Source organism: Muntiacus reevesi, chromosome 2 (assembly GCF_963930625.1).
Source record: "Muntiacus reevesi chromosome 2, mMunRee1.1, whole genome shotgun sequence".
NCBI lineage: Eukaryota > Metazoa > Chordata > Mammalia > Artiodactyla > Cervidae > Muntiacus > Muntiacus reevesi.
In genome coordinates, this window is record NC_089250.1 from 168,551,959 (window position 1) to 168,568,999 (window position 17,041).

The 17,041-nt window shown below is 55.5% G+C and overlaps 1 protein-coding gene across 3 annotated transcripts in view; it reads left to right on the plus strand.

Moving 5' to 3' along the window:
• The first annotated feature begins 2,933 nt into the window (after positions 1–2,933).
• PTPRE (protein tyrosine phosphatase receptor type E) overlaps positions 2,934–17,041 on the plus strand; it is a 177,667-nt gene continuing 163,559 nt past the window's right edge. For all 3 annotated transcript variants that reach the window (XM_065923536.1, XM_065923539.1, XM_065923540.1), the window contains exon 1: positions 2,934–3,169. The gene's annotated coding sequence lies outside the window, so the exon portion shown is untranslated. The remainder of the gene's footprint in view (positions 3,170–17,041) is intronic.

Below are 17,041 nucleotides of genomic sequence, written 5' to 3' on the forward strand. Positions count from 1 at the left end.
TCAGCCATGGATTTACATGTGTTCCCCATCCCGATCCCCCCTCCCACCTCCCTCTCCACCCGATCCCTCTGGGTCTTCCCAGTGCACCAGGCCCGAGCACTTGTCTCATGCATCCAGCCTGGGCTGGTGATCTGTTTCACCCTAGATAATATACATATTTCGATGCTGTTCTAGCATCCAGCTGTGTTTTAAAGGAAAGGGGATGCGGGGCTTGGGGAAGAGGAGGAGGGGAGAGACAGGCAGGAGGAGAGCCTATGTGGGGAGGAAGACAGTTTAAACAGGAAGTGCTTAAAGAGGAAGCTGGGTTGGTAAGAAGGGCGGTGTTCTGGGGTCATAAAGATGAGAGTGCATAGGTGTTCAGGATGGCAAGAGGCTGCGGGTGGTCCTCAGAGCCTCAGGAATAAGGGAGCTGACTCTGAAGTCAGGAGGGGCGGAAGGACGATGGATATGGAGGGTCAAAGGGCTTCCGAAGGGAAATCAACGTGACCCTGGAGGCATGCCTCTGACAACACGCTCTTGTGTGACAGCGATGAATGTCTTTAGACTTCAGAGGTTGAGGGAGATTGCTTAGTTCCAGGAAGCATCCCTGGGGTCCCGCAGAGAGGACATTTCTGGGAGAGCGGGGCCCTCTGCCCACGCCATGTCCCCCGGCTGTGGACTTTCCAGCAGCAGATGTCTGACAAAGGCAACTTGTCCTCCCGCCTTGCATCACAGGCTCCGCCTCTGCAGCCCTGCAGTGTTAACAAGCAAAACTGCGCTCATCAGGGTTTGAAACGATCGCCTCCTGTGCGGCAGTCTGGCTCCGGAGGCCACCGAGGCCGGGAACTGACTGCTGGGTGGAGCCACCGGCCTACCTGGCCCCACCTGACCTGGGCCGTTCCCCCCAGGGCGTGCTCCAGAGGCAGCCGACCGCCCTGCTGGGCTCCTCGGTGACCGGGCTGCCTGGCCTGCAGCCAGGGCCCTTCCGCCTCTGATCTGTCAGTCCACAGGCTTTTATTGGGGCCCTCCCAGCTATAGTGTTGTGTCAGGAGCTGGAAATGGGGAGGTGATGGAGCAGGCGCGGCGTGGACTGTCTCAGAGCTCACTGCCCTGAAGAGGGGGAGGGGCAGGAGGGAGGAAAGACGGACACCCAACAAGGGAATCAGTGTTCCCAACGAGGGGATACACCTTGTGTGTGCATCCACATGCGGAGCAGAAGGGAGCGGTGCGGGCTCGTTTCCCAGAGGCGGGCAGGAGGAAGGTGCCGGCCAGGTACCAAGGCGGGGAGTCCCAGGTGGGGAAGAGCTGGACTCTGACCCTGAGAGAGGGTCAGAGGGCTGGAGCCCAGGGCCCGGGAGCCGCTGAGACGTCAGGCAGAGCCTCCCAGCAATATGGCTTTTATTCCGAATGGAAGCTTTTAAGCAGAAAATTGGCAGGAACTGGTTTCATTTGGAGGGGTCTCCCTTGATGGTGTGCTTAGAATGGACTGCCTAAAAAAAGAATGAGTCTGAAGTTGGGGGATCCTGCAGTCATCAGATGCAGGCGGTGGAGCAGAAAGGAGGGGACACAGTCAAGAGGCGCTAGGAGCTAGACAGGACGTGGACGTCGGGCTGCGTTAAATGTGGGACGAGGGGAGACAGGAAACCTGCGGAGAAGGAGAGTCAGAGCAAGGGCTGAGTCTGCCTGGCAGACAACCAGGAGGCCAGAGCGTGGAGGAGAGGGCCACATAGGCTACGCTGTTTTGGAGCTCCCTGTGTGGAGATGGTATTTAAAGCCCTGGCACCAGACAGGTGCCCAGGGACACCTGTCCCCAGGGACAGCGTGGGCAAAGCGCCGAGTTCAAATTCTGCACTCTTTCATCTCTCTTTACACCACGTGTAAGGGATATATAGCATTGCAGATTTGCAGATGGTCCCAGCCGATAGGTGGCCACCCTCCCCGGCCTTTGGAGACTACAGCTGTGTCCAGAACAGGTGCCAGGAGTCCCAGGAGGTGTCTGCTGGCTACTGATGCAGGCAGGGTACCATACGCTAAGTGCCACCTGCTCACCATCGGTCCTGTCGTTCACAAGCCCTCCTGAGTGAGGTCCCTGCCAGGAGGATGCATCTCCCACATGAGGGCGGGAGCCGGGGCCTAACCTGGAGGGCACAGCACCAAGGCTCAGAACCAAGTTAACACAACCGGTGTCCTTTCTGCCCTTCCCCACGGGATTCCCTTCACTCTGAAACTTCTCCAGGGAGCTCTCAGGAAGTCTTCCGGAAAGCAGCCCCTGAGAAGACCCGGTTCAGACCCTTCCTGGCAGGCTCTTCTCCTCCAGTGCCTGCAGGTTGCTGCCTTAATGACAAGTGCACGCCTGCCTGCTAAGTCCTGTTCCACTCTGTGCGGCCCCATGGACTGTAGCCAGGTTCCTCTGTCCCTTCTTGTCCAGCCCAGAATACTGGAGTGGGTGGCCATGCCCATCTCAGGAGATCGTCCCCATCCAGGGATCGAACTCGCGTCTCCTGCATTGCAGGCAGATTAAGCACAGAACAACATCCACCCAGCGGTACCCCCTTCCCTCTTCACAGGGAGGGAGACAGCAGCTCAAAAGATTTCTGGGCTCTCCTACGTTCTGGGCGCCTGCCCTCCGCCCTCCTGAACCAAGGGCATGACCCAGGGCGGGCGTCCAGCCACTCCAGTCCCTGGTGTCCAGGACCAAGGCTGAGAAGGAAGGGCCCTTTTCGCTTGTAAGAGCGTCACACCCTGGTACCGACAGTTCGCCCGGCTCCGGGCAGTGGGGCCGCGCGGCCAGGGTCCCCGCGCGCGGGGCGGCCGCGTGGGTCAAGGTCCGGGGCGGGCGGCCGGTCCCTGCGGGGCGGACCGGGTGCGCTCCCCGCGCCGGGCACCAGGCGTCGCCTCCGCTCCTCGCTGCGCCGGCCCCCGCCCCCGCCGCGGAGTCGGAGCCAGCGGCGCGGAGGAGGCGGCGGCGGCCGCGGGGACCCGGCCCCACAAACTTCCTGCTCGGCGGCGGCGGCGCAGGCGGCGCCCGGACCCCGCGGCCTCCGCGCGTCCCCACGAGCCTCCTGCGCGCCCGGCGGAGACGGCGGGGACGGCGGGGCGCCCCGGAGGGCGGCGGGCGGGCGCCCCGGGAGATGCGGAGTCGCCGCGGCGGCGGCGGCGGGATCGGCGCGAGCGCCCGGGCTCCCGGGAGGTGAGTGCGCGCGCGAGGGTTCGCGGACCGGGGGCCCCCGCGAGCTCCTGCGGGTGGCCGTGCGCCCGGGGCGGCCTGAGCAGGCCGGGGACACCCCGCCTCGGCCGACGCCGCGGGAAGGAGGGGCCGCACCCGGGTGCCGGGTCCCCGAGCCGGGTCGCTGCCGGCCCGGGAGCGCGCCCGGTGCCGGCGTCTGGGGGAGCGAGCGACCCCCGCCATCGGGCCCCCCGAGGTGGGGTACCACCCGCCCCCCCGTCCCCCTCCAGCCCAACTTGGCGACCAGGTAGGCAGCTCTCTCGGGCTCCCTCTGGGTAAACGGACCAGCAGAGCGAGTGTGCCTGCAGGTGGCGATGGCGACAGGGCGACGTGTGTGCAGGCAGGCGAGACCCAAAGGGGGTGCCGGCGCGTGTGTTGGGGGCTGCAGCGCGCAGGGGTCAGACCCGAGCCTTCGGAGAAAGTGACTCCGAGTTGCCGCAACTCCGCGAGCTGCGTGGGCTGCTGTCCGGCCGCCCCTGGCCTTCCCAGGGAGGGCAGGGGAGTGGGGTGCGCTGTGGGGCTTCAGAGATGCGGCAGGGAGCGCTGGGGCAAATGGGCACTCCCCCCTGGCCCAGGCTGGCCCACGGTGTCCCCGGGGTGACCTGTCAGAGCTCCTGCTCCGGAGCGCAGCACAAAGCCAAGCCTGCCAGCTCCCCGGGACCATCTGGGAAGGGCTGGACAGCCCCTCGGATGGAGAGGCAGAGCCAAGCCCGGAGTGATTGTGCTGGACTTGACCTAAATTCCTTCCTGGCTTGGCAACCCTTTCTAGAAAGGTGAAACAGTTATACTTGCAGAATCATGCCACTGATCTCGGATGAGGACCACTCTACCAGAGTTCCCACCCAGGAAACTCCAGGAAAGAGGATTGCGGCTCAGTTGTGCTCTAGAGCGGAAGGTGGTGGGTTGGGATGACAACCAGCAAAGGCTGGTCACGTGTTTCAGAAGTTCCTCTGCCCCTGTCCAGCCAGCTCCTGACCCCGGGTGCCCCTTGACCTGGGGTGCTTGGAGGGCTTTTTGTCTCAAAGGTCCGTGAAGTCCTGATTCTGCAAAATAAAGACCTATGCCTATTTCAACTGTGGGTGGGGTGGGCTGGGGGGTGAAGGGAGGGCTGAGCCTTTGCAGAACCAGAGCTCTCAGCCGAAGGAGGGTGCAAAGGGGTGGCTGTGGGTGTCCTGACCGCCGCGGTCACTCAGCCTTTGTGGCCTGGGGCAGCGCTCTGTGTGCAAAGAGCGTTGGAGGTCCAGGCTTTCTGAGGATAGCCTCGAAGCCTTCCGGGAGCAAAAGGCCAGGTGGTGACATGAGACAGGCTCTTCTCAGATGTGGCACTGCCTCTGACCATGACCTCTGGCCTTTGTTCACTGGTGTCAGCGATGCTCGTGAACCAACCACTGCCCCCCACCCACCCTGGAAACTTTCCGCGTATCAGCAAGAGCTAAGATCTAGATTTGTTTCTATAGAAGGTGGGTCGTTGGCTGAATCCAGATGGTTTTAGATGTAAAACCGTAGCCACTCAGCGCCCCCAGCCACGTAGGTGGTGGGCACTGAATGAGGAAGTCCCGTGACTGTCGCTGGGAGGCCTCTTGTGGAGGCGCAGAGGGTGTGAAGCTGCTGGCAGGCCCGCAGCCCTGCGCAGGGCCACTTCTCAGCTCTGTGGAGGGGCCTCCCCTGGCCGGTGCCCCACGGAAGCCAGCGGACGCCTTCTGGAGCTCCGTGTCCTCATGCTTTATCCCTCCCATCCATCTGGGGGTGCGTGTGTGTGTGTGCAAATCGTCCACCCGGAGAGGGGCTGCAGTGGCCGTGGGGTGGGGGCCCAGGGTCCTTCAGAGAGGGCGTGTTGAAGGCAGATGCATGAGGAGTTGACCACAGTTGAGGGCTGGTTAGTCGTGGAGCTGGAACGTGGATAAGGGTCTCCTCTACACTACGCTTTTCTCTCCGGCGGCATCACCCCAGGCCAAGCTGCTCGCTTTTAACAGGTCAGAAGCACAGCCTGTCCTAGGCCTGTCCTCTGCGAGTCCCAGGCTCAGGCACCCACTTGACATTTCTTCTGGGATGGCAAATGCCCCCGACTCAACACGTCCCGTCACACCTGTGACCTCCCACCCAGCCCAACACCGCCAATGTTTCCTTTATCCTTCTAATCTCACCAGCCTCCATCCTGCTGTGGAAAAGACGGGCTGGATTGTTATTTCCCTGAGGAAAATGCTGTGTTCTCAGCACCCAGCCAGGTACCTGACAGGAGGCTCTGGTAACTCATCAGTGGACAAATGGAAACATTTTTAGGAACTGGTCTGAGAATGTAGAGGCCTTTGTGTGTCTTTAGGGGATGTTTGTTGTGGTTGATAGGCAGCCACCCCTTTTTTTTTAAACATTGATGGAGAGAGAAGAGACGCCTGCCTAGGGACCACACAGCCAGTGCTTCTAAAGATGCTGAACATACTTGCTAAAATGACTGTCTGACCTGGAACAAAGCGACCTCAGATGACCTCCCCAGGAGGCAAGTTGCAGAGCAGTCGGGACACCATGAAAGTAACTTTCCATTCCTTTATTTGACACCTCTTTTCCATTCATAATGTTTGAGTTACCCTGATAGAGGTTCTGCTGTTAAAACAGGAACAAATATATCCATTAAGATAAAGACTGGCCTTCTTAATATTTGGTGATCACTAGGAAAAAACTGCATATTCCAAGCATGCTGCCTTCTAGTGAACTCACGGGTCCATGCTCCCTGAACGCACCCCCAGGCTTCCTAGATCCTCTAAGGTGGAGCCTGCTCAGCCTCCTAATCTGAACCTCCTTTCCCCTTATCTCCATCTTTGGGACTCCTACCCAAACCTCAAGGCCCACTCCAAATGCCTGGGTCTCCACAAAGCCTTCCTAACCCCTCTACCTAAGGTCATTAGTATTTGCAGAATCCACACTAACGGATACATAACATATCCTTTGTATGCCATCTGAAGTGCTCGTTAAAGTCAATGCAGTGCGATATGCCAGTTAACTTTGTTTTTTTCGTGATAATTTGAACAAGGATGTAAGATCTGTGTGATTTAGTATTCTAATCTCATAACATGAACTGTGCGCCTTGAACCAACCCGTTCTTTAACACACATCGTTGACTCTTGAGTGTTAGAGTGATCTGGGAGGCAGAGATGCAGTCTTTTATGTGCATTAGCCTGCATCCACAGGCTGGATTAAACCAGGCTGTGTGCAAGATGCAAGCCAGCCAAATCCGGGGTCAAGAAGCAGTATGGTCTAGAGCTAGGGTGGCCCCAGAGTCAAGAGAAGGGCTTCTTTATTCTAGGAAATAAAGGCTGTGAAGCCACGGACTTCCCCCCAAACCCTCAGAACTTCACACTTCTTGTCTCCAGAGAGAGACATGTGGGCACTGGGCCATCTCTGAGCCCCTCTTAACCCCAGGGTGCTGGCCGATTTCACGCCGTTCACTTGGTCCAGGTGATGCAGCTTCCCCCACACCCCCCCATCCCCGGACCCCGTCCACAGCTGGGCTGCCTCCCATTGCTGGGTCATCACAGGGGCCACGTGTCTGTTGGCTCTGGGTGCCGGGCCTACACAGAGTATGATTCGGCTCATGGGCACTTTTAGCGTGCTGTTAGTTTTACATGCTGACCCCAGACACACCAGAAGGCTCCTCTGGAGAGCTAACTTCTCACTGTTGCACGTCACTTACATTTTTCTCCGATAGTAGAGTGCTGGATGACCTTCTGGATGGATGGGGTGTTAGATCAGCTGCAACAGAGGTAAAGGGGTTTCGGTGAATTTCACAGATGGCGGGCGCACAGTTGTGGGGGGGCAGCGTCTGCGGGGTTCAGGCTAGGAGAGCCCTCGTTTGGGGATTACCACACTGGCTTCCTTTGCTTCTCTCCGTCTGGCTGCTGTTCCCCAAACCTCGTCCATCAAGGGCCACCCCACCCAGGTGTTCGAACCCAGGAGTTTTGATGTGGTTCGCAGCCTCTTTGAACTCACACAGCTCCCGGCTCAGAGGCAGAAATACGAGCCTGATGTCTTTCTTTCAACTCCTCAGACACTTCAAAGGAGTTGTCAAAGCTTATGAAATTAAAAAAAAAAATTTTTAACATTATCTTTCAGAGAAGCAGCATATCCTTTTATATTGATCTCCAGAAAATAAGAACCAAATAAATACATTTTTTCAATGTGTGTTTTAAAATATGTTTCAAGTATAATCAAGAATCCCAATTAACACATCATTGACCATAGGCATTAGCTTCTGCAAAAATCCCCCAGTCCTTGATGTGTCAGTGTAGCCAGTGAATGTAACCTGGACGAGATAACCCAAAAGGGGGCAATGTTTTCTTTCCCCCTGAAACAAATATAAACTTCATTTGAGGACAGAAGGGGAAAAAATTATCCTTGGTTAGAGAATTCCATGGACAGAGAAACCTGGCGGGCTACAGTCCTTGGGGTCATGCAAAGAGCTGGACATGACTGAGCAACTAACGTTTTCACTTTCACTTTTCGCGTGCTAAAATCCTGAAGCATTTTGGACAAGCGTTTGCTGTTACGTTTATTGGGTGGGGAGTGAGGAACTGATGGGAAAGCTAGTCTGGACCCTGGGGCGGGGCTCCAGCAGCAGTAAGTGTGGCGTGGGAGAGGGGCTCGTGCGGAATGAGTGTTGAGCATCCCCCCTCCCCCGGCGGCTGCGTGGCTGCCTCATCCTCCCCAGGGATGAAGGATGCTCGCCAGGTGCCCGGAGCTCCCAGAATAGCCCGGCTTCCAAGGGAAGTGGACAGACCCTAGAGTGCACCAGGGGAGGAGGCTTCATGCTGAGGTCTCTCCCCTGATTGCAGTCATTTCACTCTGTCTGAGAACCAGCAGTGAATCTAAGCCCCGGGCTCCGCTCATCACTGCGAGGCGCCCAGTCCAGGGCTCAGAGTGCAGACTGGACCAGAGGGATGGAGTCAAGGCTGGGCTCTGGGCGCTGAGGTTAGGGGCGAGTGACTTCACACGCCTCCCGGTGCGGTCCTCCCTGTCTGTAGGCGCGATGGGCCTACACGTCCCCAATGTGGGGACGTCCCCATGATTGCACGTCCCCAACAGAGCTGTCGTGTGGAAGGGTTGCCGTCACCTGAGTGAGCTTGCCAGCGGGTGATGGCACAGCCTCGTGTCCAGACTCAAGGTGACCTGAGCTCTGATCTCTGCTCGGACGCATCTGCTTTGTCCTCAAAGCAAGTCACACCACGACCACTGTCTAAGACGCAGGCATCATTTTTGGTTATTAATGTCCTGAGATTTGGTCATTTCCAGCCAAACATTAGTCACCGATATTTGCACCCAAGAGCCAACAAGTTCCATGTTTCTTCTCGGCCGGGATTTGTGACTGTCCCATCGCCTAGCTGCTTGGTTACAATGTGTTGTTCTGAGGGACCTTTGGACTCAGCCTTTTTATTTTGTCCCTCACCCCAAAGGGCCGTGGTGTTGTCAGGCAGCGTCCCTGGCCTGGGGCTCCCACGGGTCGGCTCGGCCGAGTTCAGTTGGCTTGCAGCAGACTTGGCCCTGACTGTTTGGTCAATGTGCATGAGGGCCCTGGGAGTTGGGGGGAGCAGAGTCTGGTCAGTGCCAGCTCCTGGGCCGGCAGGCCCCCCCATTAAACTGTGGGAGCCCCAGCCTTACTTTCTGCTCCTGTTCCACAGGCTGGCCTCGAAGGGGGGCACCCACTTCCGTGACTTGATGTCACAGGCCATCCTCCCCTGCTCACTCACTCCCCCGCCCCACCTCACTCACCAGTCTGTCTGGATGCTTGTCATGGAATAAAGCTTTTCTTTTGTCATTTGAAATATGGCTCAGGAGGGGCTCTGAGGATACCAGGGGTCAGTTTTTCTTACAATTTTCCCAGGGCTGGCCTGCTCATAGCCATTTTACACTAATGCGCTTGGTACAAAGCGGAGACAGAGAGACTCAGATACTGAGGTTTTATCTTCCAGTCGTTGTCATCTAAGGAGGCCTCCAAACTCCCTTTCAGTCCAGAATGGGAGCCCTGGATCTAGGTACCTGTAGGCAGGAATTAAATTCCAGAGTGTAGTCTCAGATGGTTTCAGAGAGCAAAAGGGTGACCTGTCACTCCTTTTAAGCATGGGGCTACCAGTTAGACCACACTCACTGAATCACAGAAGGAGAAACTCTCTCACAATTCCAGGGGGACAGGGGTGGGAAATCAGTGTGAATTAACCAGAAGCCAGAATATGTGTGTCCTTATATGACTTTCAAGGGTTTGCAGTAACTCAGTTTGGGCTCCGAAACTATTGCCTTAAGGTACTTGCTTTAATGACTACTAGACACCTAAGTGCTCTTCCAAGGAGATTAAAATATTTTAACTTCTTAACCATGTACAAATAAACCCATCTTAGTTGGCTAATCAAAAGAAACTCTCCTTTGCAACCATGTTATTTCAAAACTTCTCAAAACTGCCTGTCACTAGTAAAATCATTCACTTGTAAAATCATTCCTTTTCTTCAGGAGGTGGTTTTCCTGGCTCTGAAAGTGGCCTTAGTTTTATAAACAGCTGAACATTTAAGTCCTGGACATAAAAATGCTTTGAAACAGTCACCCTGTCCTTCAAGTTCAAGTGCAGTTGGCTCAGCACCCTCTCCTTCTGAGCTTTTGGCAGCACTTTATTAAGTGCATCAGTAATTCAATAAATTACTTTTCAGCCGTGTTGCGAGCATCAGCTAAAGCTCAGTCATGTATTGGAGATGGTATCAGTCTGCTCATTTAAATTCCTTGGAGCAAAGTCCTGATTTTGGCTCAACATAATATAAAGAGGCAAGAGCCAGAAATTTAATAATTTTGCACAGAATTGTGCCAAGCGAGGCCTATTCTTAGCCAGCCAACAATATTCTTTCAAAGGATCTTCCTTGGTTTTCATCGAATGTGGGTAGTATGGGGAAGCAGCCTGTAAGGTGGTGTGGAAGGGACGATGGGGACTTAAGCGTTTGCTGAGTATTGGTGGTGTACTCAGATCGAGCTTAACCCTGGCGTTACGAAGCCGTCACGGCCCCTGTCCTGGGGGCGCCCTCCAGTCCAGCGGTCCCCAAACTTTTTGGCACCAGGTTTCATGGAAGACAGTTTTTCCGCTAAGTGGGAAGTGGGGAATGGTTTGGGCATGATTCAAGGGCATTACATTTACTGTGCACTTTATTTCTCTAATTATTACATCAGCTCCACCTCAGATCATCAGACATTAGATCCTGGAGGTTGGAGTCCCCTGCCCTACACCCATAGGAGGGCAAAATTGGTCGTTTCCAGGGCATATATAATGTAAACGTGGATGCAGAGGTGGAGCAGAGTTGCCACCACGGGCTTGTGAAGTGGGGCCTGGAAGAGCTTCGCCAAAGAGCTGGCGTCATGTTCAAGAATGTTTTCTTGGTGGCCAACAGGCCTAGAACATTCCAGCCAGACTTCCCTGTGGTTGCCCAGCAATGAGAAGTGGCATGACCTCTCTGGGAACGGCGGGTGACTCAGGGGACGTGGAGCCCAGGAATGAGGAGGCTGGAACCAAACAGATGGAAGAGCTTGGCCTTCTCCAGACCCTTATCAGCATCTGGGCTCTGTCTGATGTGGAATCTAAACTATGCCACAAGTGAACTGATCCATGAAACAGAATCAGACAGAAAACAGACTGGTGGTTTCTCAGGGAGAAAGGGGTTGAGGGGGAGATGGGGTAGGAGTTTGGGGTTCTCAGATGCAAAGTGTTATTTATAGGATGGATAATCAGCAAAGTCCTACTGCACAGCACAGAGAACCGTATTCAATAGCCTGTGATAAATCATAATGGAAAAGAAAAACTCCATAAAGAAGTAACTGAAAGACAACGCCAGTTCTGCCCTTTTTGTTTTAGGCTTTATCTGTCTGAGATGGTTGGGGACCCACGTGATCCCCTCGTTTAGAGCCCGAGGGTGATGCCTGCCCCCCGGGGAGCATCCTAAGACTTGCTGGGGTCACGATGCCCATTCCCGGGAGCATATCCCGACTCGGACCGAGCCTTCTTCTGATGTTCTCATGAGAGAAGGGGCAGGCTGACCCCTCACCTCCCTCCCGTATCTGACCCCCTGGTCACGCTTTGGGGTCTCGGGAAATGGAGGCTCCTCATCTACTTCCATCACCTGAAAGCCCAGCCTATCTGTCTGTTTCCACAGGAGGCGAACGTGCAGGCCCCCAGCAGAGCCTGGAGGAGAGGGACTCCCGCCTCACGCCCAGGCCTGCCTCTTCTGCCTGCCTGGCCTGAGTCTCGCCGGCTCGGCCCTCTGGGTGTGGTTTCTGCCTGGCCAGCTGCATCCACGCGGTATTTCAGAAGGCGGTCAGCCACGCGGGTGCTTCTGGTGCCTGGCATGCTTTTGTTTAGCAAATGATTTATTATTTGTTGTATTAAAATGCACATCCTGAATGAATGGGCAGTGCTGGGCAGAAATCAATGACATCAATCCTAGTTACTTTACTGTGCAGAGGATTTTCTTTCTTTTTCGTTTTTTTGTTTGTTTCAGTATGGCATTGATCTGTAAGTCCTGTACAGAGATGGCACTTTTCTTTCGTGACCGATATTTTGGAGGCCGGTGCAGCCAGGCTCGATGGGCTGTGTTGTGTCTGTGTGCAGGCCCACCAGGCGGGGAGCGTGGCCGTGCTTCCCGGGGTGAATCCTGAGCTGATGGCCTGAACGACAGAGTGGGAATGGCTGGGCTGTGTGTGTGTCGTTGTTGCGTAATTGATGGCAGCAGTGTGCATGGAGACCCGTGGAGTGACTGGTGTCTGGTCACCTGAGGCTCACCCCCTGTCGCCTCTGATACGAGACATTGGTTAGACTCCCGTGAGACGAGTCCCTGGGTCCCCCTGGAAGCGGGCAGCCCCCGGAGCCTGAGCGGGCTGTGCCTTCCGCAATGAACTCCTTGCAGCCTCCACTCCGAGTCTGGTTGAGGGTTCACTGCGCTCCCCGCCCCCAGCCAGGGTGTCTGTCCCCAGGATGCTGGTGGGCGTGCCACCACCCTGCAGTCAACACCCTCTCCAGAAGTGGGGTCCTGGTGGTGGGGCAGAGGAAACGACTTCCGTGACCGATGCGGCCGTGGCCTCCAGGGCCATCTATGGGAGGGTCTGCTAGAGAGTCTGGACCTCAGGGTGGAGCTCCCCCTTTCTTCCACCCAACCCCACCCTCCGCCCGGACTTCTGGGGGCCCCAGTGCAGAGGAAAGTGTGATGTCGCCCCACAGGCTGGGAGAGACAGGCTCCACATGATCAGGGATCTTGGAGTGTCAGAGACGGGAACACAGTTCATCTCACGAGGGGCCTCACCTACTTACGTAACTGAAGGTTGGGAAAGAGCGGGATCCAGTGGTTCACCATCGCCGTCAACACCCCACCCCTTCCTCCTTCTCAGGACAGGCTCTTCCTTCGGTGTCTCCAGCAGTCTCCTATCCATCCTCTCCGCAGGAGAGAGCCGCCCCCGCCCCCGCCCCAAGCAGGTGAGGCTGTGGACTCCGGAGTGCGTCTCCTTGGCTCTGATGCACCAGGCCTCGGTCACTCACTGCGCCCAAAGTTGGCAGTGTGGCCAGGGTTCGCCCTATTCTGATTGTCCAGGCTGGGGCCCTGTGTCCTGCCAGGGGTCGGGGGTGGAGCAACTCCCCTCAAACCACTGTACCCTTCAGGGGAGAGTGGCTGGGGCCTTCAGGGGACGGGAAGAGGGTGGACCACTCAAGGAGAGGATGGGAGGACCCCTGGGCCTGCCCAGGAATGGCCTTAGAATTAATGGGTGGACTTGGGCTCCGTCTTGGGCTGGAGGAGGCAAAGAAGAGTTCTGAGGAAGGGAAGCGCTGATGATGTATGTGTGCTGGGGGCGGTTGATGAGGGGTGGGCAGGGGGAAGGAGAGTCTCTGGGTGGTCTTCTCCAGTGAGGACATGCCTCTGAGCCACAGGGCAGGTCCCAGAGCCCCCTGCATATCGTGAGGTCAGGAGCTGCATTTCTTACAAAGTTCCCCAGGAAATCCCAACCTGTGGCTGGGTAGAAAAAGTCAGGGGCTTTTTTCAGGGGCCCAGGAATGAGGTCAGGACTTTCCATGGTGGTAGTGGGCAGTGGGTGGCACCGCGGCTGCCTGGGCAGGTGGAGGAGGCACCAGTGCCTTGCAGGGCTAACAGTGGGGTTGAGGTGGTACCTGGTACCCGTGGCTCATAGGACCAAAATGGAACCATCATGGGCTGCCCTGAGGGTGGCTGGAATCTTCAGGAATCTCTTTTGTTTGCATTCTGCTCCCCTTTCAGTCCCGCTGCAGCCACTTCCATCCTAAATGAGAGCTCTTGGACAGACTGACCCATGATGAGGTGTTGGGGATGCACTGGGGGCCAGTTTCAAGTGTTGCTTTTTAAAAGATGACAGTTTTGGAACGAGGAGGACTAAACCAAGTAAACATTGGAGGGTTGGTTCCTGACAGTGTGAGGGGATGGTGGTGGTGATAGTGGTGATGGTGGTTGTGATGATGGTGAGGATCGTGGTGATGATGATGATGGTTATGATGGTGTTGATGATGGTGATGGTGGTGGTGGTGGTGGTGATGATGGTGGTGGTGATGATGGTGATGGTGGTGGTGATGATGATGGTGGTGGTGATGGTGGTGATGGTGATGATGATGGTGGTGGTGATGGTGATGATGGTGATGATGGTGATGGTGATGGTGCTGATTGTGGTGATGATGGTCGTGATGGTGGTGGTGATGGTGATAGTGGTGATGGTGGTGGTGATGATAGTAATGGTGGTTGTGATGATGGTGGTGGTGATGATGGTGGTGATTGTGGTGGTGATGGTGGTGGTGATGATGGTGATGATGGTGGTGATGGTGGTGATGATGGTGCTGATGATGATGGTGATGGTGGTGGTGATGATGATGGTGGTGGTGATGGTGGTGATGGTGATGGTGATGGTGGTGGTTGTGATGATGGTGATTGTGGTGATGATGGTGGTGATGGTGGTGGTGATGATGGTGGTGATGATGGTGATGGTGGTGATGATGATGGTGATGGTGGTTGTGATGATGGTGGTGGTGATGATGGTGGTGATTGTGGTGGTGATGGTGGTGGTGGTGATGGTGGTGGTGATGGCTGGTGGGGGGGGAGCGTTCCTTCCCGCAGCCGTAAGCCCCAGGAGACTCATAGCCATGTACATATATCCATCCACTCATCCATTCAGTAAACATGAACAGGAGACCTACTGGGTGCTGGGGCTCTAGTGCTGAATATAATGTACGGATCCTGCCTTTGCAGCCTTTACCTGGGGCCTGGGCTTCCGTGTCTGTCTGTCTGTCTGTCTGCCCCCAGGATTCCCCTCAGAGGCCAGTGGCACAGCTCTGCCTCGCTCGGGGGACCGTGTGTGGCAAGGGGACTGCTCGGAGATCCTGGAGTCACCCCTGCGGGACCGAGAGGGCCTCCCGTGCCTGCTTCCCTTCCCGTTGATTCGGAGCAGTGTGTGTTCACAGGGGTGGGAGGGCACTTCCACTGGGTGGTGATGGCTGAGTGGCTGTCCCTCCCCACCCCACCCCCAGAACTGCAGTTCTGCCAGGCTCTCTTTCAAGAGCCCATCCGTCTGGTAGTGAACCCAGATTCCTGAGACTCTATTCCTGACCTTAACATCTAAAGGAGCTGGACTCTTAAGGCCAGATGGGGAGGGTGGCAGGGTCACCCATTGGCCTGTCCTTTCCTCCCCACTCAGCTCTCTTCCACCCCTGGGACTTCTTTTTTCCAGAACCCCAAGCCCTCCTGAGCTCACCCTCCTGTGTCGGGGACACTCACGCTGTGGAATGAGGGCCCACGGGTGGCAGCAGCTGTGGATCGTGCCTCGGGCTGCTTTTCTGCCCGCTGCATGCCTGCCCGGGCCGCCGGCCCTGGGAGCTGGCACTTCACCGCCGGCATGCCATTCTTTTGAAATGAGTAACAGCCAAGCTGGTCCAAGAAATGCCCATTGTTTCCTGCCTGCTGTTGTCCAGTCTCCAAAAAATAAAAAGACCCGATTGCCTCATCACGTGAGGAGGCCAGGGGGACAGGCTTCCGGGAATGGGACCCCCCCAGGGGCCGTGGGATAGACCCTGCCCACGAGACTGCAGATATCCAGGGCTGAGCGCTACAAGCCCAGGAGGACCGCATACCAGAACAATTTGCCCAATTGCTCCTGGTTGGAGAATCATTTTGATTTAGTCCTAACGGCTCCATGGAGAGTTTCCACGTTGGGAAAAATTCTATCAAGATACCCTAGTATTGGAGTCACAGTCTTTAATGCAAAGTTCAAACAATACATATTTTACTTCCTGTTGCCTCTGGCAGGGTCTGGATGAACCTGGGATTGGAGCTGACCTTCAGGTGGGGCACCCACTCTCTTGCCCTCACCCGACCCTGCCTGATTTCTGGTCAGTAGGAGCTCAGCCCGTTAATCGAGCAGCACAGATCCGGATAAAGTCCGTGTAAACGCTGTGCTGTCTGGTCTGGCTGGAGGGGAACGTTTCCCTGCAGGAGGCTTAAGCTGGAAAATATCCATGACGAATACAAGGAGCCTTTGGGTGGAGGTTTAAATACTGTGTCAAGATGCATAAAAATTACAATTAACCATGGTGTGAGGCAGGTCATGTCTCTGGGAAACTGCGTGTCTGAACAAATCAAAGGAACATGTGGGAACGAACTCCTAAGCATTTTTATCAAGAAAGAGTTTGGGCTGGAAATGGGGCTGAGTGATAGGGTCACTGGAGAAGGAAATGGCAACCCACTCCAGTATTCTTGCCTGCAGAATTCCGTGGACAGAGGAGCCTGGCAGGCTACAGTCCATGGGGTCGCAAAGAGTCAGACGTGACTGTGCAACTCACTTTTATAGGGTCACAGACCTCGTTCTTCATAAGGAAGGACAAGGGAAGGCAGACGAGGTGTTTCTGAGATGCGTGATTTGGCACGTGGATAGTTTTTGGTGGCTCAGCCTGCCAATGCAGGAGATGTGGGTTTGATCCCTGGGTCAGGAAAACCTCCTGGAGAAGGATTTAGCAACCCACTCCAGCATTCTTGCCTGGGAAATCCCATGGGCAGAGGATTCTGGCCAGATACAGTCCATTGGGTTGAAAAGAGTTGGACAGGACTGAGTGACTAAACAATTATTGTCAGTAGGATTTCACCCTCAGCTTACAGCCAGCCTGTTCCCCTCTGACCAACTTCCCTTTCTCTGTGGGTTCAGGGGCTATTTCATGACCTACACAACAAAAACTGCAAGATTAACCAGGACAGTGTGGGTGAGATGTTCAATAGGGTCCCATCTGGTTGCAGAACATGGAAGCATTGGCTCTGACCCACACATCTTGGTGCTTTCATCTTCCCTAAAAACTATTGGAAAAGACCCTGATGCTGGGAGGGACTGGGGGCAGGAGGAGAAGGGGACGACAGAGGATGAGATGTCTGGATGGCACCACCGACTCAATGGACATGAGTTTGAGTAAACTCCGGGAGTTGGTGATGGACAGGGAGGCCTGGCGTGCTGCAGTCCATGGGGTCTCAAAGAGTTGGACACCATTGAGCAACTGAACTGAAATGAACTGAAAAACTATTGACAATGTATCATTTTTACATCTAGAAGTAATGGAGCATTGGTACAACTGTAGCTGAGCTTTGCTAGAAAGTAGCTGCTCTAATGAATGAGCAAAGCCAGAAAACCTCTGCCCTCAGTATTCTTGCTGTTTTAAGCAGAGGCCTTCAGAGGAGTCCCTGGGATATTTTGCAATGCACACTTCCGGGCACTGAAGAGGTGGTTCTGTGAAATAAGGTCTGTGCCAAATGCAGCCTTTGACACAGACCTCAGTTT